Source organism: Nicotiana tabacum, chromosome 20, assembly GCF_000715075.1.
Source record: "Nicotiana tabacum cultivar K326 chromosome 20, ASM71507v2, whole genome shotgun sequence".
Lineage (NCBI taxonomy): Eukaryota > Viridiplantae > Streptophyta > Magnoliopsida > Solanales > Solanaceae > Nicotiana > Nicotiana tabacum.
The window spans coordinates 125,604,989-125,629,666 of record NC_134099.1 but is presented as its reverse complement, the minus strand read 5'-3'; the positions used below and the strand labels follow the sequence as shown (position 1 = coordinate 125,629,666).

The 24,678-nt window shown below is 38.7% G+C and overlaps 1 long non-coding RNA gene across 1 annotated transcript; it reads right to left on the bottom strand.

Moving 5' to 3' along the window:
- On the bottom strand, window positions 1-22,465 carry LOC142174676 (uncharacterized). Its single transcript, XR_012703696.1, has 3 exons — window positions 21,170-22,465; window positions 1,218-3,141; window positions 1-281 (listed from the first exon to the last, which is right to left on the bottom strand). It is a non-coding gene; the product is annotated as an uncharacterized LOC142174676 (long non-coding RNA).
- Window positions 22,466-24,678: the final 2,213 nt, after the last annotated feature.

Here is a 24,678-nt window from a genome sequence, read left to right as displayed (position 1 = left end):
ATATATACATGACATACGGTCTTAATAGGCCAACACGATTCTTTATAAACTCGAAACATAGGCCGACAAGGCCGTACAATCTTTTATGTGCACGACATATATCTACAAGCCTCTAAGAATACATAAATATCATAAAGGCCGAGACAGAGTCCCGCCATACCAAACAATATACATATAACTCATACTAATCAAACCAGCAACTTCGAAGCAAATGGAGCGCACCAACATCTTCCGCTGAGCTGGTAACCTACATTGACGGCTCTCAACCTGTCTATTGGGACCTGCGAACATGAAACGCAGCGTCCCCAGGCAAAAGGGACGTCAGTACGAATAATGTACTGAGTATGTAAGGTACATAAATAAATACATAAGAGACATGGAAGACATATAGAGTACATGACTCAACCTGTAAGTCTGAATAACTTTGTAAATCATAAATTACTTTTAGTGTCATGCGTATGCGTATGAATGTTATGTCGTGCATAGGTACATATTTCATAACATCATCAGCCTCTGAGGGCATCCCATCATATCATATTGGCCACTGCGGGCAAAATCATCATCGTATACCAGCTGATCAGGTGGTGGTGCGTATATAACGCCATAACCTTTCTCATATCCCATATACATATATATACATACATATATACGCGTATATAACGCCGTTTGAATACATACATATATATGCGTATATAACGCCATTTGAATACATACCCATATATGCGTATATAACGCCGTTTGAATCATATTTCAGCCACTGTGGGCAACATCATCTTGTTTGTATCATATTTCAGCCACTGTGGGCAACATCACCATCATATACCAGCTGATCAGGTGGTGGTGCGTATATAATGTCGTAACCTTTTTCCATATCCCATATACATATATTTACATATATACGCGTATATAACGTCATCTGGTCATGGTCAATGCACATGAATGCAATACATGAAAAGTACGTTAATAAAATCTTTCAGAATTTCATAAGACCATTTTGTCTTGAGCAATCTCATAAAGTAAACTTTTTTTTTCTCAACTTTCATATTTTTCTGAGACCCATGAACAGATGATACAATATTATGACACATGGAAATTCAGGAACATAGATATCTCTAATACTTCTATGAATAGAGTCATTTATGGAATTTGCGCATTTGCACATTTCGTTCGTATCGTATGGATCATGCCAAAAGAAAGAAGTGATAGCCTTAACATACCTGAAGTAAGGAAAACTCCGTATAATACTCTTGAAAAAGATTGCACCGTACTCCTTTAGAACCGCAAAATTTTATGTTGCTACGGTTCTAATAATTGTCGTTGGAATTGTTTGCAAGAATTTCATTGCAAAAAATTTCATATTGCTAAGAATCACGTCTGTTCCTTGATTATTTGAATTTGGAAATAATGTACGTTTCTTGCTTATCTCCAGTAACAATCCAAACCTTTATTGAAGTGCCATTAATGATGATCTGCTGCATGTTTGAGGTCAAAAGTTTGCAAGACATGCCAATTGAAATTGCCGTTTCTTGCTCTTGGATTTATGAATGTCTTTGGTTCTTTTTTAAACTCAAAGGCGGATTGATTTTTTGAAATCTTTACAAGACTACTTATTAATGTTATAGATAAGATTTTTATAAATCTTATCAAGTCTAAGTATGACTTGGTTGCTATATTTTAGCCATTTGGCAAAGTTATTGCTTAGTCACTTCTAAGTCTTGTGGCTTTTTGCCACGTTGGGGGGTTAGTTTAATAAAAAATTTATCCACTTATTGGTTAACTGGGTAATATCCTGTTACCCGGTAATTAATCAATTGCCCGCATAATTTAAAAATTACCCCAAATTACTTAAAATATTATTCACATTCCACATACCTTATACACCTTACTATCATCGCCATGTAGTACCTTGTATGGCACTAGTCCATAAATACCAGATATTTTAGCTCGAGCAGTATTTTACCCCAAAATGCCAAACTTTGACAAAATTCATTTTCTTAGACTTGATCCCCATTTCACCTTCATGAATTTACTAATCACTTGTGAAATAGCATAATCCTTATAATCCCCAAATAATATTTTCCTTGGACTAATGTCAATTACCTTACTACAAATTCAATGTAAAATACTACAGGATGCAACATCGTCGTAACTTATTACTGTGAAGCGTAATATCACTGTAATGTAATATTGTCGGGCACAATACTGTCATAACTTAATACTGTAGGACGTAATATCAATCATAATATATTACTGCAGTGCATAATATCGTCGCAATATAATACTGCGGGACATAATATTGATGTAATATTTCGGGGCGTAACACTTCATATATGAGAAAACCTTGCTGGTAGAATGACCTGGAGTCCCTCTCCACTCCAAACGAGGCAACCCCAGTAATGCTAAGGTCATGGTCTTGGCGTGACAATCCAATATAGCATGATATGAGGATAACCAATCCATCCCCAGAATAACATCGAAATCCACCATGTCGAGAAATAGGAGATCTACCTAGGTCTTAAGACCCCCAATAACAACCATGCAAGCACAATAAACATGATCTACCATAATAGAATCACCCACCGGTGTAGACACATATATAGGAGCACTCAAAGAATCACGAGGCACAACCAGATAGGGGGCAAAATAAGATGATATATAAGAATATGTGGCCCCTGGGTCAAATAGAACTGAGGCATCTCTACTGCACACTGAAACGTTACCTGTGATAACTGCATCGGAGGCCTCAGCCTCAGGTTTGCCTGGCATAGCATAACATTGGGGCTGGGCCCCACCACTCTGAACTGCATCCCTAAGACGACCTTCTACTAGCTGGCCTCCACCTCTAGCTGCATGACCTCCACCTCTAGCAGCCCGGCCTCTACCTCAACCCCAACCCCTAGTTGATTGAGCGGGTGGTGGAACACCCGGTGCTGGGACCATAGCACGAGAACCCTGGTGCTGAGAACTACTTGAGGCTCGAGGGAAAAACCTAGCAATGTGCCTCATATCACCATAAGTATAGCAAGACTTGGGCTGCTGAGACTACTGACCCTGAAGCTGACCCTAACAACCTGGATAACCACCCTGAAAACTCTGGAGCGGAGGTGCACTGATAGGAGCTGGTGGTGCACTGTAGGGCAACTGATCAGAATATACGGCGTTGTAAGATTTTCAATGTTATGAAAAAAAAAACTTTAAATAAATAATTATAAATAAAAAATTAAACACAAGTTTCTATTAATGCATGATTAATGATGATTGTCATATGGTAATGTGTTTGTTGAGGTTAAAATGATTGGATATTGTCTGAACCTATGAAAATGAATAATCGAAGTCTAAATCTAGGGAGATAGACACATTTTGTTAGTAGTGTTGTTTTACTATTTTGACATCGTTATAGTTTGCAGTTGCACAATCAACTAAGTTGGTATCACCCTTTCTCACTTGGTTAAGATTAATACTTTAGTTTATCATTATGTCTTGTTATGTATAAAAAATATTAATATTGTGTTGAAGATAAAGCTCAATGTAACAAAGTAATATTCAAACAATAACCAATTATTCTAATACACCAAATATTCTGCTTGTTATTTAGATAGTATGCTTCTACTTCATCTTACATGAAATCAAGCACTTGAATTAATGTGGGTACCGGACACCGTATGGGAAACAAAAAAAAACTACTTGAATTAATAGACATAATGTAACTTCTACTTTAGAAGTCAGCTCAAATTATGTCTAAGTTACATCTTCTTTAGTCTTTCTTTCATGTCCTCACTCCAATGGAAAGTATATAAAAGCATCGAAAGAAAAAACATCTCTTGAATCAAGATTCTATAATATTTCTCCGAGTATGAAATTATGGCCTCGTTGTTTGAGCTCTCGGTGATGTGTCGGAATCTGGCACTCGGCTCTCCGACCTCCACTGGTATCAAAGTCTCGGCACCGTATACTAGAGAGAAAGGTGTTTCCCCTGTGCTTAATTTTGGAGTTGTTCGGTATGCCCATAGCACTTCGGGTATTTTTTCTCTCCATTTTCCCTTAGCACTTTCCAACTTCTTTTTTAAGTTTTGGATGATGGTTTTGTTTGTAGATTCGGCCTGACCGTTTGCACACGGGTGGTAGGGCGTCGACAGGATTCTCTTGATTTTGTGATCCTCGAGGAACTATGTTACTTTGCTTCCGATGAACTACCTCCCATTATCGCATGTTATCACCGAAGGAATCCCGAATCAGCACATGATGTGGTCCCAGATGAAGTCAATGACCTCTTTTTCTCTTATCTTTTCGAAGGCTTGCACTTTTACCCATTTTGAGAAATAGTAAGTCATGAATAAAATAAATTTAGCTTTACCTGGTACCGTTGGTAGAGGTCCGATGATGTCCATTCCCCATTTCATGAACGTCCATCGTGATAAGACTGAATGCAGTTGTTCACCGGGTTGGTGAATCATAGGGGCAAATATCTGCCATTTGTCGCATTTTCAGACGAATTCCTTGGTGTCCTTGTCCATGTTGTCCCAGTAGTAGCCTGCCCTGATCACCTTTCGGACTAAGGAATCGGCGCCGGAGTGGTTTCCGTAGGTACCCTCGTGAATTTCTCGGAGTACATAATCTGTGTCTCCCGGCCCCAGACATACTGCTAGGGGACCATCGAAGGTTCTTCTGTATAGAGTCCTATTTTCGTCGAACGAGAATCGAGCTGCTTTGGTTCGCAGGGCCCTTGATTCCTTTGGATCTGTGGCTTGTTTCCCATCTTTCAAATAGTCAATATATTTAGTTCTCCAATCCCATATTAGGCTGGTGGAATTAATCTCGGGATGACCTTCCTCGGCCACTAATTTGGATAGCTGAACAACAGCCCCGGGGAGTAGGTCATCTTCTTCAACAGACGATCCCATGTTTGCGAGAGCAACGGCCTCACTGTTCTGCTCCCGAGGTATGTGGACCAGGGTTCATTCATTGAAACGGCGTAACGTGAGTTGGATTTTGTCCAAGTATCTTTGCATCCTCCTCTTCTTTTTTTCACAATTACTTCACAACTCAATTTTCAACTTGAGTCAATGCTCTATAATGGTCAATTACCAAGAATACTTCCATAATCATTTTTCAACATTAGAAATTACCATATTAAGCACGGACAATACATAACGGAGTCACAACAATCATAGTATAAGACTCACGGGCATGCTTGACACCAACGTATAGATACTCGTCACCACGACGTCGTACTCAACAATTAACACATAGCAAATAAGACTACAATTCCTATTACCTCAAGCTAAGGTTAGACCAAACACTTACCTCAATGTCACTGACACAATCAAGCCTCAAGTACCGCTTTACCTCTTGATTCTACTACCAACTCACTTGTATCTAGCCATAATTTACTTAATAATATCAATATATGCTAATTGAACCAATTGTAAAGTATGAAAATAGGTTTTCTAGTGATTTCTCCCAAAAAGTCAAAAATCGACCCCGGGCCCGCTTGGTCCAAACCTGAAATTCGAACCAAAACCCGATTACTCATTCACCCCCGAGCCCGGATATACAATTGGTTTTGGAATTCTACCTCAATTTGAGGTCTAAATCCCCAAATTTCAATATTTCTATGTTTTATGCAAAATTCCCAATTCCACCATGAAACCCTAGATTCTAGGATGAAATCTTGTAAAAAGAAGTTAAGGAGTAAAAGAAATGAGTTAAAAATCACTTACTTGTGTTTTGGGGAAGAAAGAGTGTTTGGAAAATCGCCTCTTATGTTTACGAACGAGGTCGAATGTAAAGTAATTCGAGCGAGGTCGAATGTAAAATAATTCGAACGAGGTCGAATGTAAAGTAATTCGAGCGAGGTCGAATGTAATGTAATTCGAACGAGGTCGAATGTAAAGTAATTCGAGCGAGGTCGAATGTAGAGTAATTCGAGCGAGGTCGAATGTAAAATAATTCGAGCGAGGTCGAGTGTAAAACAATTCGAGCGAGGTCGAATGTAAAACAATTCGAGCGAGGTCGAATGTAAAATGTAGAAAGACTTTGGTGGAGATGTGCAAAGATGCTGCTTTATTTCATTCATTGGAGAGTGTTACATGTTTCTGTTTATTCCATACACATACTGGAGAAGTTCTAGTGTACCTAGTCCCTTTATCGTTCGGCCTAGACAAGAAGTCAGCAGGCGGAGCGATAAACCATACTTAAACTTCGAGACGTCCCCTTCGTCGCCTCGTTAAAAACATCCCCAAGAAAACCCAATTGGGACAAAACCCGGTGTAGACATGTGATTTTTGACCCTCCCCAAGATTTTTTATATTTTAGTATGTAAATATTTAATTTAGGCCTAATAGCGTTATTTTAATTAATTTTGACTCTTTTACTTTATTTTATTACAAGAAAATGAAAATTACAAAAAATAGTTTCATTAATGTTTGGTAGTCATTTTCATCTTGAAAAATACCAAAAATAATTTTGTTTTAACTCTCAGTCTTTATTTTAATAATAATTTTATTTAAGTAGGGCTAATTAATATTTTTGATAATATTTCTATATGGATAGATTTTTAGTTAATTAAGCTAATTTTAAGCATAGCTAGTCATAAAGGCCCAAGTTTCTAGCCAATTCCTTAAGCCCAATACCCAATACCCATAAAGCTAACCCTAGGGACCCTTCTAGACTCTACTTGGGAACAAAAAATAAATAAAAAGACCCTAAAGACCTAAGAACAAAAAATAACGCCTATATCCTAGTGCAGCTGAAATACACAAGGCAGAGATTCTGCAAACAAAAAGTTGCGCAGCTTTGCATCAAGGACCTCCCCTTCACGATCTCATCTTCTTCATCCCCCCACCCAAACAACCCCCTGAACTTCTTCTTCACTCCACGAAGCAGAAGTCGGAGACCTCTCAACTCCACTCCATTCACGTCTTCCCCAACAACCTCCCTGTTTTGCTGTCAAGAAACAGTAGGACCCACGCTAGACGGAACCAAATCTGACTGAAAACATGTAATACCGATGACCTTCCATTGAATCCGGCGAAGTAGAGGTCGACCCAACAGTAAGTCCTGCTCCAAAACTCCCTGAAACTACACCAAATCAGTACGAAAGTCAGCTCGAATTCGCTACCCAAATCCAGTTGAGTGAATCTGTTCAGGTCGTCGTGTCTGGTCCGTCGAGTTGTTCGTTGATACGATGTCCGAGTTCTGTCGAGTCTGTTTCTGCCTTCATTTGGCTTGTTCGATCTTTGCATTGTACGATCGGGTAAGTTGTGGAAACTTTCTCGCTTATGATTTATTCAAATGATCAAAAATTGTGGTTTCCCTTTTAGCTTCCTGTAGATTGGTTCCAGTTCTTATCTCTGTTATTCTAATGTGTAAGAGATGTGTATTTCATCTCAAGTTGGTTGAAATTGTTGGAAACATCGGAGTATGATATCTGTTTGAATTAGTTTGATTCCGGTTTTCAGCTATGAATATTTGTGTTGCTTAATCTAAGCATGTTGGGTATAATTGAGATTGGTTAAATTCCCGTTTAAATTCTGCAGATTTGCCAAACCTTCTGCGATTTGATTTTTTTTTGCTTTATGGAAAGTTTCTGTTGTTTATAACATCTCTTTAGAGAATGGAGGTGTTAGAACATTGATAAAGTTTAGTTTATTCAATTTTTGTATTTCTTTTCCTTTGAACCAAGCTTTGTAGATATGTCCATGAATTTTGGTATTTTTCATTGCATTTGATTGGTTTTAAATTGCCCTTTTCTAAGGTCAGTTGTTGGCAGATATCTCAAAATAATATGATCCGACTCTTGGTTAATTCTTGTCGCGATTAGGCAGTGATGATTAGTTAAAGTGCACCGTAAGGAATTGAAATGCTAAAACGAGAAATATGCAGCACTTTCATATTATCCTTTGATCGTTAATTTTGGATTGTTAACATGTGGACATGAATTGAGTTTTCATTTTATTTAGTTCTATTGTTAATCGAGGTGCGCCATAAGTAAATGAGAGCAAATAGTTATAGCCCTCATGAGTTAGCTTAGAAACCTTTTTGTTAGAATAAATCGAGGGGTGTCATGCAAAACAAAATGACAATTGCACGGCCCTTGCTTTAATTAATCTTGTTTTGATCTTTAGAAATCGAGGTGCGCCATTTAATGAGTTTTCATGGCCCTCGCAAAGTTGCAAACGCGTAGTTGTTTTAGACGCGTTATCTTAATAAATTACCTTCTTAAACTCGGGTGTGCATTTTATGTGACCCAAATCCAAATCTCAACAACGTTAAATAAAATATGTCTTGGATCGCGGGCGCATTTCATGTGGCGTGGTCCAAAGACGTGTTTTAGATAACGTTGAATCTTCCTAAAAATAATTTAAAAGCGGCTAATAAGTTAAAAATGTACCATAGGCTAAAACATGTATTAAAATCAGATAATAAGCCAACTGTAATAGTTTAAGAGACCGTGCTAGAACCACGGAATTCGGGAGTGCCTAACACTTTCCCTCAGGTTAACAAAATTCCTTATTCAGAATTTCTGGTTCGCAGACTTCAAAAGGAAAGTCGAATTTTCCTCGATTTGGGATTCACAATAAATCAGTGACTTGGGACACCAATTAAACCATCACAAGTGGCGGCTCTGAATAAAAATGAATAAATAATCCCATTTCGAATAATGTCACTTAAAGTGGAAAAACTCCCTTATACTACCTTCGGGTGTGTAAAAAGGAGGTGTGACAGCTCTGGCGACACTGCTGGGGATCGAACCCAGAATCTCTGGTTCAGGGTTCAAGAATTCGAGCTTAGAATAATTGTTATACTTGACTTTATTTATTATTTGGTTTTATTACATGTTTGGGCCTAATGTGCTACGTGTTGCTTTTACCGCTTTGATATTCTGTGAATTGTATATAAACTGCTATGAAACTCTTCTTCTCTCTGAGTCTTCTAAATCATGGAGGAGTGTGCACTTCGTGTGACTTCTCTTCTGTTAGAGTCATATCCCAAATTTTAGAACGAGGTTCGGACAAGTTGCAAAACCGGTGAAGCTTCTGCATTCCCGGTACGCTGCCCCCCTCGGCTCTAGTCGTCCGCTCTGGTACACAAGTCTAGAACAAATAACCAGGTTTTTGAACCTAGAATAACTCAGCCTCATGCCGGATCCCCAGTAGGAACGCTTGTTTGCATCACGTGCATTTGACTTTGGGGACTCAACACAGGGGTTGGATCTGTCTAGGACAAGTGTACCCAAATTAAAAGACCATCCTGATGCATCTTACGTGCTACTTGTGTATCTGTTTGTTTCGGCTTGAATGTTGACTAGCTTCTAGATAGGGAAAGAAAATGAAAAAAAAAAAGTGAGAAGTAGGTATTTGAATTATCCTGAAACTCTGCCGAAATTTTGAAAAAAAGAAGAGAAAAAGTCATTTCACAATAAGTCATATTTTCCGGTTGCATCAAAACGGGCGAACTACGCGGGTCTGATTCTCACCGGATGTGAGATACGTAGGCAAACCTCATCGGTTCCGGCCAATAATTTTCAAAAAATCCAAAATATTTTCCTTTACTTCCTCTCTAGAAAAGTCTTTTTTTTGTGACCCCAATTTTCAAAAATCCAAAAAATATTTTCCATTACTTGCTTCTTTAGAAAGCCTTTCTTTTAGACCCTAATTGTTTTTTTTTAAAAATATACAAAAATATTTTCTTATAATAACTTCCAAAAATCCAAAAATATTTTCATTCTTCTTTCAAAATTGAAAAGAAAATTCAAAATTCAAAAATATTTTCTTTTTTTAGAAGCATTTCTTTCATAAATTCAAAATAAAATTCCAAAAATATTTTCTTTCTTCTTTAGAAGTTTTTCAATCGAAATTCCAAAAAAAACAATAAAAGTCGAATTCAAAAAAAAAGGAAAAAAAATCTTTCTTCTTTAAAAGTCTTTCTTTGCAAAATTGCTGAAGAAAAATCAAAATCCAAAAAATATTTTCTTTCTTCTTTATATGTCTTTCTTTCGAAAAGTTCAAAATCCAAAAATAAAAGTTGGTTTATTTACTTTATTCCTGATCTTCCTGAACTATGCAAGATCTGATTCATGTTTCCACATGATACGTAGGCAACCCACATCAGGTTCGATTACCATTAAAAAGAAATGAAAAAAATGAAAAAATATTGATAATAATAAGGATTGACTGAGTCCATTCTAATATGTATTGTTTTGAATTGTGAAGAAAGTTGAGGTGGTCGGTTTGTGGTAAGCTGGAAACACAAGATCCAAGGAAAAATGATAACTGACATCGAAGCTGTTACAAGTGCTCCAGAGACTCAGGGTCAGAGGGTTCAACAAGAGTCTACTGTGTTTGAGAAAAATAGAATATTGAATCAGCAAATGACCGAAATGTATAAAGCATGGGCCAGTGGTCAAGGACAGCCTCGTCATGAGTCACATTTTGCTACACAGCAAGAGCAGTATCACTCTCCTGAGTACCACTCGTACTCGTTTGATCGTCCTGCAAACATTGAGAAGCCTGCCCGAAAGATTGTACAGGAAGAAATGACCCAAAGAGTGAAAAGCTTAGAACAACGGTTGAAAAATATGCAAGGGTTGGCAGGTCAAAAAAGTGTTGCCTTCAAAGATCTATGTATGTTCCCCGATGTCCAATTGCCGCCTGGTTTCAAGACTCCCAAATTTGAAAAGTATGATGGACATGGAGATCCCATAGCCCACCTGAAAAGGTATTGCAATCAACTGAGAAGTGCGGGAAGAAATGAAGAATTGTTGATGGCTTATTTTGGGTAAAGCCTTACGGGAGTAGCCTCCGAATGATTTATGGATCAAGACACGTCTCGCTGGTATGTCTGGGATGACATGGCACATGCCTTTGTCAAACAGTTCCAATACAACATTGACATTGCCCCAGACCGCAATTCTCTTTCAAACTTGAAGAAGAAACCAACTGAAAGTTTTAGGGAATATGCCATTAAATGGAGAGAGCAAGCAGCTAGAGTTAAGCCACCCATGGACGACCACGAGCTAATCACTGTCTTCCTTCACGCTCAAGAGCCAGATTATTTTCAAAACATGATGTCCGCAGTTGGCAAATCCTTATCGGAAGCAATCAAAATAGGAGAAATGGTAGAGAATGCTCTTAAGACAGGCAAAATTATAAGTCAAGCAGTTTTTAAAGCCGCAACTCAGGCTGTCCGGGTTGATTCTGATAATTTTAGCGACACAAATGAGAAGGTTGAAGAAATCATGATGACATCGGGGTCGAGAAGAGGTCCCAGGAGAACATCTCGAAGGTATGAGCAGCCTCCTCAAGTTTTCCATGACTCCCCTAAGCAGTATTATCCACCTCAGAACCCTCAATACTCTGTCGCTCCACCTCAGTATGTCGTCCAGCCACCAAAACACCCCAGAAGGCGAGCACGAGTATCACAAAATCTCCACCAGCTTCCACAAAATTTTTAGGTACCCTATAACCCACATCCAGGCCAGAGGTATAGAGGGGAGCAAAAGTTGAAAGATAATTTTACACCAATAGGAGAGTCCTATGCAAGCTTGTTTGAGAAATTAAAGCTATGACATGATTGTACCCATTCCTCCATATCATCTGGACCCCCGTGCAAGAAGCTTTGGCCCCTTCTAAAAGGTGTAAATACCATTCCAATGCCCAGGGGCACAATGTTGAAAGCTGTCGGGATTTGAAAAGAGAAATAGAAAGGATGATCCTGGAAAACCTGATTGTGATCCAAGACAGTGACACCCAGAATATCGCGCAGAATCCTTTACCTGCACATCATGATGCACACTTTGTGGGGATGATGCGTGGTGACAGGGAGTATGAGAATCCTCTCGGGAATTTGCTAACCCAAGTTAATGATTTTGAAATTGGAGAAGGCTCTGCTGATTCTGATGAGCAAATTTGTGGCTAAATATCAAGCTTACCAATTGAAAAGTCATTCCCTCCGCACTATGAAGGAATCTTGGTAGTTTGTTTTGATGTTTTTTCTATTATCTGGGTTATTTTAGGGTTGTGATCCGAATTTAATTTGTTTTATTTAGTCAAACCATTCTATCCCTCTATTTTGTTTGTGTGAGTCTTGTCTTTCTGTTCTGTTGCTATTTTCATTAGCCGGGCTATTTAGGGTTATAACTCGAATTTTAGGTTATTTGTCTTGTTGTTTACTTAATGAAATACAGTTTGTCCTTTTGTGTCATTTCATGATTAGTTATTTTCCCGCTAGTCTTAATAACATGACATGCATGCGGAATTTTGGCCAGATCTTAGAAAATTGATTTAAGTTTGAGTTGGACAACTGAGGAAAAGGCATTTTTGAGGATGAATAAAGAGTTGAAATACTTTGGAATTATGGTCGAGTAAAATTCACCTTCAAATCATTGTGAAGATTGGGCTTGAGGATGTTTAATCAATTGAAGTTTGTTAGAAATTTCGACATTAAGGGACGGAAAGTGTCTTATGACCATGACACACCAAGAAGGCAGACATGTTCATCAATGCTGTGATCGCAAAAAGATACTATGTTTGGCGTTCTCGAGGTTGGGAGGCCCTTTTTCTGCTACCCAAACACTTTATATCCTTTGCTACCCCTTTTGAGTCTGTGTTATTTTCTTTGACTACCCTCTTTTGGAATCAAGTTTAGAGTAAAAAAAAAATTCAGGTCCTAAGAGTACAAACTGGGGCAATTCTTAGAAAGTTCAAAAAAAAAAAGATTTGTCAGAGGTCCATACCCTAAAAATAGGGCCTGGGGCAACTTGTTTTGAAACAAAATAAAAAGAAAGAGAAAAAAAGAAAAGAAAAAAACAACAGAAAGAAAAATGAAAAAATTAGTTAGGTCAGATCTTTGAACTATGTTCGACCTGATTCCTTAAAAAAGGAAACGTAGGTAGCCTCACGGTTCGGTCCAACCAAATAAGAATAGAAAAAATAGAAAAATCCAAAACTCCACAGCATCTGAAACTGGGGCAAGGATTTTATTTCATTTTTGAAAGAGTCGATTCCAAGAGTTGTAAGTCTACAACCCCTCATTTTGAGTTTATTTTGAGCCTTCACGCCAACCTTTCTTTCCAACCCTATCCAAAAACCTTCCAAATAAAGACCTCCCAATATGCCTTAAAAAATGCCAAGAGACGCATGCATTGAGCAACAGTTGTCACACGACGTAGAACATCGTCGAGTTGCTCCCAAAAAGAGGGAAAGAAAAAGAAAAAGAAAAATGAGCGAGTCTTATTAAACCCTCACGAGCACTGTAAGACGACGGTAAGAAGAGATGAATAAATGAGAGAGACTTGTTGGTGAAAACTCCTCGGGGCACCATTAGTCGAAAGTGAGTCGTGAAGCTGATGCAAAGGATTGGCATGGATAGGCCCGACTTCAAAGATCATAAGAATAGTATAAGGGAAGATTGGATTAGTTTGATAGATCAGGCCGTGGAGTCCAAAATGCATGTCAAGATCATTAAGGCTAGTTATTGAAAAAAAAATCTTCCTTCTGTCCTTCCAATAGGGGCATTTATTGTTAATACTTGTTTCTTTGCATCATTGTGTCCTCCACTCTGAGTCAGTCCTTGTCAAAACAAGCAAGAAAAGATTTCAAAATTGCTACCAGCTTTTCAGTTGCATAAAGCAAATTTGGCCAGCACTAAGTTGTTTCTGTCAATATACATTGAGTATTCATATAATGGCTTCCCCAAAAAAGACTCTTGTCAGCCTACTTGGCACAAGAAAGATAACTGGTGGTTCTCTCTGACAAACAAATTGCTCAAAAAGCAGGAAGTCATTCAAGATATCAGAAAAGCTCACATAAGCAAAGATCTCCAGTTGGGATAAGGCTGATTGAGCCAGAAATACAAATGGAACTGGGTGTGAAACAATTAGAGTTGGTGCAAAACAAAAGTTTCTTGAGACCGACTCAAGATGATCGAGCAAAAGCCAAGCTGCTCAAGACACAAGGCCACAAACCGACCACCATTTTTAAAACTGACAAATTTTTCATTGTATGAAACAAGAACAAAGCAGTGCAAGGAATGTGGTTAAAAAAAGAAAAAAAGAAGGGAAAAGAAAAGAAAAAAAAGAAAAATAAAAAAAAAGAGAGAAAAAAACGAAAATGAAAAGAAGAGAAGAGCCGACAAAGGGAAGTTTCTCAAATTTTTGCATTTTCTATCTTGCTCATGTGCATGAAATTTTGTCATTTGGTCGTCACATTTTGCCTCCTAGGATAAAAAGTCCTAGTCTGATGAACTTTCTCCTAGGATCAAAATCTTAGTCTGATGAATCTTTCTCCTAAGATAGAAGACCTAGTCTGATGAATTTTCTCTTAGGATCACAATCTTAGTCTGATGAATTTTTCTCCTAAGACAGAGGACCTAGTCTGATGAACTTTCTCCTAGGATCAAAATCTTAGTCTGATGAATCTTTCTCCTAATATAGAAAACCTGATGAACTTTCTCCTAGGATCAAAATCTTAGTCTGATGAATCTTTCTCCTAAGATACCAAAAAAAAGAGACCTAGTCTGATGAATTTTTCTCTTAGGATCAAAATCTTAGTCTGATGAATTTTTCTCCTAAGATAGAAGACTTAGTCTGATGAACTTTTTCCTAGGATAGAAATCTTAGTCTGATGAATCTCTCTCTTAAGATACCAAAAAAAAAAGAGAAAAGGGACATAGCCTGATGAATTTTCTCCTAGGATTAACATCTTAGTCTGATGAATCTTTCTCCTAAGATAGAAAACCTACTTTGACGAATTTTCTCCTAGGATATTTTGAAAAAAAAAGGGAAGTCTGGATTTGAAAAAAAGGGTCAATTTTTAGTTTTCTTAAGTTATCAATGTTTAGTTTTCTTGAAATCAGGGCCCCCCCTGGAGAATAGGGTCAGTCTTTACTTTAGTCAAGCTTATTTTATAGTTTTCCTAGTCTATTCTTAGTTTAATCTTATCATTGCATCAATAGTACAAGTGGTTTACAATTTTGCTAAGAACTCACAAATCTTCCTAGTGTAAACTGGGGCAGAAAAAATTTCTTTTGTTTTGTCTGTTTTGTTGTAATCAGGCGCCCACCTGGAGTATAAGGGAAGACAACTCAAGTTTCAAGGGAAAGCAGTTTCGAAGGAAGACAACTCGAGTTTCAAGGGAAAGCAGTTTCGAAGGAAGACAGTTCAAGTTTCAAGGGAAAATAGTTCAAGGTGCAAGGGAAAATATTTTTTATGTAGACATGTGATTTTTGACCCTCCCCAAGATTTTTTATATTTTAGTATGTAAATATTTAATTTAGGCCTAATAGCGTTATTTTAATTAATTTTGACTCTTTTACTTTATTTTATTACAAGAAAATGAAAATTACAAAAAAGTAGTTTCATTAATGTTTGGTAGTCATTTTAATCTTGAAAAATACCAAAAAATAATTTTGTTTTAACGGTCAGTCTTTATTTTAATAATAATTTTATTTAAGTAGGGCTAATTAATATTTTTGATAATATTTCTATATGGATAGATTTTTAGTTAATTAAGCTAATTTTAAGCATAGCTAGTCATAAAGGCCCAAGTTTCTAGCCCACTCCTTAAGCCCAATACTCAATACCCATCAAGCTTACCCTAGGGACCCTTCTAGACTCTTCTTGGGAATAAAAAATAAAATAAAAAGACCCTAAGGACCTAAGAACAAAAAATAACACCTATATCCTAGAGCAACTGAAATACACAAGGCAGAGATTCTGCAAACAAAAAGCTGTGCAGCTTTGCATCAAGGACCTCCCCCTCACGATCTCATCTTCTTCATCCCCCACCGAAACGACCCCCTGAAATTCTTCTTCACTCCACGAAGCAGAAGCCAACGACCTCTCAACTCCACCCCCTTCACGTTTTCCCCCAAAACCTCCCCGTTTTGTTGTCAAGAAACAGTAGGACCCACGCTAGACAGAACCAAATCTGACCGGAAACATGTAATTCTGATGACCTTTCATAGAATCCGGTGAAGTAAAGGTCGACCCAACAGTAAGTCCTGCTCCAAAACTCCCTGAAACTACACCAAATCAGTGCGAAAGTCAGCTCGAATTCGCTACCCAAATCCAGTTTAGTGAATCTATTCAGGTCGTCGTGTCCGGTCCGTCGAGTTGTTCATTGATACGCTATCCGAGTTCCGTCGAGTCTGTTTCTGCCTTCATTTGGCTTGTTCGAGCTTTGCTTTGTGCGATCGGGTAAGTTGTGGAAACTTTCTCTCTTATGCTTTATTCAAATGATCAAAAATTGTGGTTTCCCTTTTAGCTTCCTGTATATTGGTTCCAGTTCTGATCTCTATTATTCTAGTGTGTAAGAGATGTGTATTTCATCTCAAGTTGGTTGAAATTGTTGGAAACATCGGAGTATGATATCTGTTCGAATTAGTTTGATTCCGGTTTTCAGCTATGAAAGTTTGTGTTGGTTAATCTAAGCATGTTGGGTTTAATTGAATTGGTTAAATTCTCATTTAAATTCTGCAAATTTGCCAAACCTTCTGCGATTTGATTTTTTTTGCTTTATGGAAAGTTTCTATTGTTCATAAGATCTCTTTAGAGAATGGAGGTGTTAGAACATTGATAAAGTTTAGTTTATTCAATTTTTGTATTTCTTTTCCTTTGAACCAAACTTTACAGATCTGTCCATGAATTTTGGTTTTTTTCGTTGCATTTGATTGGTTTTAAATTGCCCTTTTCTAAGGTCAGTTATTGGTAGAGATCTCAAAATAATATGATCTGACTCTTGGTTAATTCTTGTCGCGATTTGGCAGTGATGATTAGTTAAAGTGCATTGTAAGGGATTGAAATGCTAAAACGAGAAATATGCAGCACTTTCATATTATCCTTTGATCGTTAATTTTGGGTTGTTAACATGTGGACATGAATTGAATTTTCATTTTATTTAGTTCTATTGTTAATCGAGGTGCGCCATAAGTAAATGAGATCAAATAGTTATGGCCCTCATGAGTTAGCATAGAAACCTTTTGGTTAGAATAAATCGAGGGGTGTCGTGCCAAACAAAATGATAATTACACGGCCCTTATTTTAATTAATCTTGTTTTGATCCTTAGAAATTGAGGCGCGCCATTTAACGAGTTTCCATGGCCCTCGCAAAGTTGCAAACGCATAGTTGTTTTAGACGCGTTATCTTAATAAATTACCTTCTTAAACTCGAGTGTGCATTTCATGTGACCCAAATCCAAATCTCAACAACGTTAAATGAATATGTCATGGATCACGGGTGCATTTCATGTGGCGTGGTCCAAAGACGTGTTTTAGATAACGTTGAATCTTCCTAAAAATAATTTAAAAGCGGCTAATAAGTTAAAAATGTACCATAGGCTAAAACATGTATTAAAATCAGATAATAGGCCAACTGTAATAGTTTAAGTGACCGTGCTAGAACCACGGAATTCGGGGGTGCCTAACACCTTCCCTCGGGTTAACAGAATTCCTTATTCAGAATTTCTGGTTCGCAGACTTCAAAAGGAAAGTCGAATTTTCCTCGATTTGGGATTCAAAATAAATCGGTGACTTGGGACACCAATTAAACCATCCCAAGTGGCGGCTCTGAATAAAAATGAATAAATAATCTCACTTCGAATAATGTCACTTAAAGTGGAAAAACTCCATTGTACTACCTTCGGGTGTGTAAAAACGAAGTGTGACACCCGGTGAGGAAAAAAGAGTACGACTTGAGGGGAGTCCATTTTTAGAAGTTGAAGTATTTGAGGTGGGCAACATTCCAATTGTTTTGTAGTAGTTTTTCCTCCATTGTTTCTAGTTGGAATGCTCCTTTGTTTGCTGCTGCCGTGATTTTGTATGGCCTGTCCCATTTGGTTCCTAGTTTGTCTTCTTTCGGGGCTTTGCTCGCCTGTGTTTTGGCCTTGAGAACATAGTCTCCGACTTTGAGTGGTTGTATTTTGGCTTTTTGTTGTATTACCTTTCTGCTTGCTGTTTTTGGGCTACCATTCTTACGTACGCCATGTCTCTTCATTCTTCTGCCTCGTCGAGGTCTTATTTTCTTTTCTCGTTACTGTTTTGTCCGCTTTCATTGGAGTATCTCAAGCTAAGTTCCCCAACCTCGATAGGTATCATGGCATCAGTCCTGTAGACTAGTGAATATGGCATTTTGCTTATGCTCATTTTTGGCGTAGTGCAATAGGCCCATAGTACCTATAGTAGCAATTCTAGCCATAATCCTTTGGCGTCCTCGAGCTTTTTCTTCAAGACGTTCAATATTGTTTTGTTCGAGGATTTGGCTTGACCGTTATCGGTGGGATGATATGATGTGGAGAGTATTCGCTTGATGTGCCATTTTTCGAAGAACTCAGTGGTTTTTTTCCGGTGAATTGGGGCCCATTATCACAGCTGATTTCTTTAGGGATGCCGAAACGGCATATGATGTTTCTCCATATGAAAGGTGATGACTTTTTTTTCGCGTGTTTGGGTGAATGCACCTGCTTCCACCCATTTGGAAAAGTAGTCAGTTAAAAACCAAGAGAAAACGTGCATTACCTCGCCTTGCTAGGAGGAGTACGACGATGTCCATTCCCTATCTGATGAATGGCCATGGCGAAGTGACAGAGTGGAGGTTTTTGCCCGCTTGATGTATCATAGGTGCGTACTTTTGGCACTATTCACACTTCTTGATGTAATCGGAGACTTCTTTCTTCATAGTGGGCCAATAATAACCTGCTCGAATGAGGCATATGATGAGAGCTCGGTTGCCTGTATGGGCACCACAATGGCCCTCGTGTACTTCCTTGAGCATGCGCCTTATTTGATTCGGCCCTAAGCATTTCACCAAGGGCCCCCCAAATGTTCTCTTGTACAGGTCATGATTTATGATGATGTACCTAGCCGCCTGCATTCGAAGCTTTTTGGCTTCCTTTTTATCTGTTGGGAGTGCTCCTTCCTGCAAATATACTATAATACGGGTGCGCCCGTCCCAAATCAAATTTACAAAGTATACCACAAGTTGGTGTATTGACGAGTGGAGAAGGGTGATCACGTTTTCTTTTGTAATATTTCTGGTGGCCGCTGCTAATGTGGCGAGGCCATCTGGCTTGACATTTTTTGCTCGGGGTATCTAGTCGAGTCGACATTTATCGAATTCTAGCAGCAGTTTATGGATTTCTGCCTAGTATTTTTGTAGCCTCTGCTCTTTGAATTGGAAAGTCGTTGTGACTTGGTTGACAACGAGCTGTGAGTCGCATCTGAGGATGACTCGTCATGCTCCGTATTTGAGAGCCAACTTAAGCCCTGCAATTACGGCCTCATGTTTAGTCATATCGGGGCATTGTATGGATTGGCGGATAATTTCACCTGTTGGGACCTCGAGTACGAGTCCTAGTCTAGATCCCGACACATTGGATACGCCGTCGGTATATAAGACCCATAGGTCAGGTAGTCCAAGACGGGTACGAGAATCTTTCTGCTTGACCTCGGGCATTATCTTGGCACTGAAATCGACGACGAAGTCGGCGAGTACCCTCGATTTTATCCCTATTCGCGACTAATATGTTATATCGTGCTCGCTCAATTATATGGCCCATTTGGCCAATCTTCCCCACAATTCGAGTTTATGTAGGATGCTTCGTAGAGGGAAGGTTGTCACCACCGATATGGGATGACATTGAAAATAGGGTCTAAGTTTTCATGAAGCTATGACCAATGCCAAGGCCAACTTTTCGAGGTGGGGGTACCTTGTTTCGGCGTCAACTAGGGTTTTGCTAATGTAATAAATTGGAGATTGCGTCCCTTTGTTTTCGTGGACCAACACCGCGCTTACCGCGACCTCTGATATGGCCAAATATTAGGAGGCGCTCACCAGGTTCTGCTTTGGCGAGTAATGGGGGCGAGGACAAGTACGCCTTTAGTTTTCTTAAGGCATTGGTGCATTCTGAATTCCACTGGAGCCCGTTGTCTTTCTTCAACACGTTGAAGAATTTATGGCACCAGTCGGATGACCTTGAGATGAACCTCGACTGGGTGGCTATGCGTCCAGTCAGTTTTTACACATGTTTCTTGTTGGTTAATACCTCATGTATCCCTTTAATGGCTTTGATTTGATCAGGATTTACCTCGATGCCGCTTTGGGATACCAGGAAACCGAGGAATTTACCCGAGGTTACGCTGAAGGCGCATTTTTTAGGTGGTCGATATGATCTTCTTTCCTTTTTGATTTGACCAGAATGTTGTCACACCCCATTTTTTAAAAACCTCGCTTAATTCTCTTAAATAAATAAAAAGATTTGTAAAGCTCAAAAGGGTTTTCAATTATGAAAGTGACAAAGGATTGTGTTTCAAAAGATATTTCAGAGTCTCCACTTGACATTGGTTTCGGTGTGTCAGGTCACCGTTTTTCTAAAAATAATTTTTTCTTTTAAAACACTTTAGACTCCAAAACTAAGTCTGCACCGGAGATTCGGGTAAGGGAGTTCATTTGACTTGGGGAGAAGGTGTTAGGCACTCCCCAAGTCCCGTGAAATTCACGGTTGCATACTCAATCTAGTTGACTTCTAAAATATTCAAGTTGAGGTAAAACAAACGCAGAAAAATAAACACATAAAAGGGCTCAAGGTCGTCCCCACCTAATAAAAGAAAAATAAGAATAGAAATAAGAATAAAATACTACACTATGCTTCCTTCACGAACGCGTTACGCCCTCCAAAATATTTACAAAGTACTTCGGGGCGTTCCCCGGGTTAAAATACTTACAGAGTCCACGGGGCATTCCCCGGATGAATTTATCTAAGGGACAACCTCTCACCCCAAATATAACAAAAATCCTAAAGTTTTCCTACCCAGTGATGACGGCCTAAACATACTCATAACGATTAAAAGCAACAAAGCAAGATAAAGAACTAAGAATATCGATCCGAACTCAAATTTTTATAATTCCCTTCCCAACCCGTCTAGTAATCCTTTACAAAGTCCATGTTTGTATTGAACTAACCCCTTGACCAAATTCAACTTTTTTCATTTATCAAATTGTGACTTATTTGCCTTAAATAAAAAGTAGCAAACAGAACCTTTAACAAACAACAATGTATCACCAAGAAATCAAACAAAACAGTCACAAAATTAATCAACAAAGTTGCATCACCAAGAAATCACATACATGAAACTAAAGGATATTATATAGATAGAAGAAGGATAAGAGTGAACCTTTAATAAACAAGAACTTTTCCATATTAAGATGAACCTCCAATTTGTTCACAACAATGTCAAATTCCGGCGACTCGAACTTGAACGGAAAAAATGGAAGGCGTTTAGATCATGACCAACAAACAGGAAACTCGGCCATGCAGCAATCAAATTCAAACCGAACCGCGACTGGAACACGAACGACGACTCCCAAATTTCGAACTCCTACCTCAGTGTTACTCCATTTTCGAACGATATCCTTAGTTAATCTCTCCTATCTCTGTTTCTGTATTTTTCATTTAGATACAGTCGACCTTCAGTGTCTTTAGCGATGTAGGGTGAAGGAGATGAGGGGGGTCTGGCTCGGTGGTTTCTGTTGCTGGGCGTTTGGAGTGAGGTCAGTAAGCAGCCGTGGCCGCTGGTTTTTCCGGCGAGTGCGAGGTGAAGAAGAAGATTGGCTTAGGAATTTTGGTTTTGTTCAAAAACGGCTAAAGGGTTTAGCTGCTATCTCCATGGCTACCTCCTTGTTTGTAGATAAAGATGAAATGGTTGCTCGTTTTTGAAGGGAGTTGGGGTCATTCCGTTTGGTCCTGAGTAGCATAAGGTCCGGTGAGATTTAGGTTCAGATGTTGTGCGTAGTGGAGACGATAGGTGTGGAGCTGGAGTTATGGTCGTGGGCTGGAGGGTGAGGGGCGGCGGAGATGTTGGTGGGGTTAGAGAGGTCAGGGGTCATTTGGTCGTTCAGCTGAGGAAGACGAGGAAGCCAGCCATGGGTCTGTGAGGAGTGACGATTTGAGTTCAGCTCTTGTCTTCTTGAAAAAGAAAGGTTCATCTAGGGTTTGTGTTTTTTGTGTAATATGTAAGGAAGATGAAGCTGAAGGTCTGCTATGGCTTGGACGTGGTGGGTGGCGCTGCTAGTGGTTATGGGGACTAGGGTTTCATTGTTGTCTCTAGGTTGAAGATGGCAGCCATGGGTCTTTAGTCTTGTGTCCTAGGGGTTTTTTTTTTCTCTGTGTCTGCCTCTCCAATGTAACCATTGCTTGGAGAAAAAGAAGACCCCAAAACCGTGTGGGCCCGTATAATATGCCAAAAATCCCAACTGTCAATGTGTGCACTGTCCATAAAAATGACCTTGTGCCCCTTTGTCTCTCTTCCTTAGCTATTGAATTTGTTAAGAGAATATAAAAATGGACAAAGTAAATTACTTGGAGTAAAAATAATGGGACATGTGCACATATAGGAATGAAACAAACCATTTTGGATTTTTCTTTTTTTGCACTTCCGTTCTGCTTTTGCTTCGTTACTTTTTTTCTTCTTTTTTTTTTCTTGTTTTGTTTCATCCTTTCTTGTTTGTTTGTTTTTTTCATTTCTTCTTTTTGTTTTTAAAGACAAAACAAAAAAACTAATTATTTAATTGGTAGGAAATTACTAAAAATAAAAATATGATAGCCGAATAAATAAATAATAAAACTAGGTAAAATAGCGATATTAAGCCTAAACTAAATATCTAAAGGCTAAAATGAGTAAAAACTCAGGGAGGGTCAAAAATTACATGTCTACAGCTGCTCCTCTTTGACTGGAAATACGAAGTATTGTCAGACAAAGAACGACTAGACAGATTTTTTTTTACCCGACCCTTATTTAGGGAGACCAAAAACTAAGAGAAATGAAGAGAATGTGACCGAGCCCTGGTATCTGAGCTGTCTACATATCCTTGGCTATAAAGGAATCAGGTCATGTGTAGTTCAAAAGTAGGAACAGTGATGGAGTGTACCGAGGTGGAGAGCCAATTGAGGTGCCGTCGTCGAGGTTCCGGTCCGCGGTTCCTGCCATTACATCAAAAATAAAAAGGAAAAATTATAGCAAAAGTAAAAGAAAAATAAAAGATCCTATCTACTTCTTGTCTTGAATCTTCCGTGAATCTCTACTTGATCTTCAATATGCAATTGAGAAATGGACCCTGTTCTTCAGGCAGGCTCCTGATGCTTCTTGAATTTGCGAATTGAAGTAACTTTAACATGAATTCCCGCGTTTTCCAGGTGGGTGCCTGAAAATCACAATAATTTCGAAATGGATTCCCTCGTTATCCAGGTGGACGCCTAATTGCTAAAACTTGGGACTGTATTCCCTCGTTATCCAGGTGGGAGCCTGATTGCTAAAACTTGAAACTGTATTCCCTTGTTATCCAGGTGGGTGCCTGATTGCTAAAACTTAAATTGTATTCCCTCGTTATCTAGGTGGGCGCCTGATTGCTAAAACTTGAAACTGTGTTCCCTCGTTATCCAGGTGGGCGCATACTTGCTAAAAACTTGAATTGTATTCTCTCGTTATCCAGGTGTGAGAATTGAAAGTAACTCTGAAATGAATTCCCTTGTTCTTCTGGTGGGCGCCTGATTGCTAAAACTTTGAATTGTATTCCCTCGTTATCCAGGTGGGCGCCTGATTACTAAAACCTGAATTGTATTTCCTCGTTATCCAGATGGGTGCCTGATTGCTAAAACTTAAATTGTATTCCCTCGTTATCCAGGTGGGCGCCTGATTACCAAAAACTTGAAACTGTATTCCCTCGTTATCCAGGTGGGCGCCTGATTGCCAAAACTTGAAACTATATTCCCTCGTTATCCAGGTGGGCGCCTGATTGCTAAAACTTTGAATGGTATTCCCTTGTTCTCCAGGTGGGCGCTTGATTGCAAAACTTGAACTGTATTCCCTTATTCTCCAGGTGGGCGTCTGCCATTACGACAAAACAGACAAAACAAAAGATATTTTTCTGCCCCAGTTTGGAATCTGGGCACATCTGTAAGTGTTAATCGAATCATGTTACCTAAAAGAGCTCTAATAATTTAAAAGCTAAATCCCATTATCCAGGAGGGCCCTGAAAAATTTAAAAACTAAAAACTATTATCCAAGAGGGTTCTAAAAATTTAAAAACTAAATCTCATTATCCAAGAGGGTCCTGAAAACTTAAAATTAAATCCCATTATTCAGGAGGGTCCTGAAAACTTAAAATTAAGTCTCATTATCCAGGAGGGTCCTGAAAACTTAAAATTAAATCCCATTATCCAGGAGGGTCCTAAAAACTTAAAATTAAGTCACATTATCCAGGTGGGTCCTGAGAACTTAGAATGAACTTACCTAAACCATGCTCTCATCTTGGAGGATTCTGAACAGAATTTCTTGCTCTCTGAACCATGCTTTTCCATGGGAAGTCCTTGTGGATTAAAAAAATTTCCTGCCCCTGTTTCAGAAAAATCTTGTTAGTTTGAAAACGTGGTGGTTAGTTTGTGGCATCATTGCTGAGCATTTGCTTCCGCTACTGCCATGCTTCATTCTAATTAGCTGCTTCGGGCTAGCAAGGAGTTGTTTGACCTTTTGATTGGAACTGGGCCACAAAACCTCTGCACGACATGAATATTTCACCCTCACTTGTTGCATTATGTTTTCATTTTGAAAGTTGATGAATCCTTGTATTTTCTCAAAATTCAAGATTCACTTGATTGCCTGAACCTTAGTTATCACCATATTGCTTA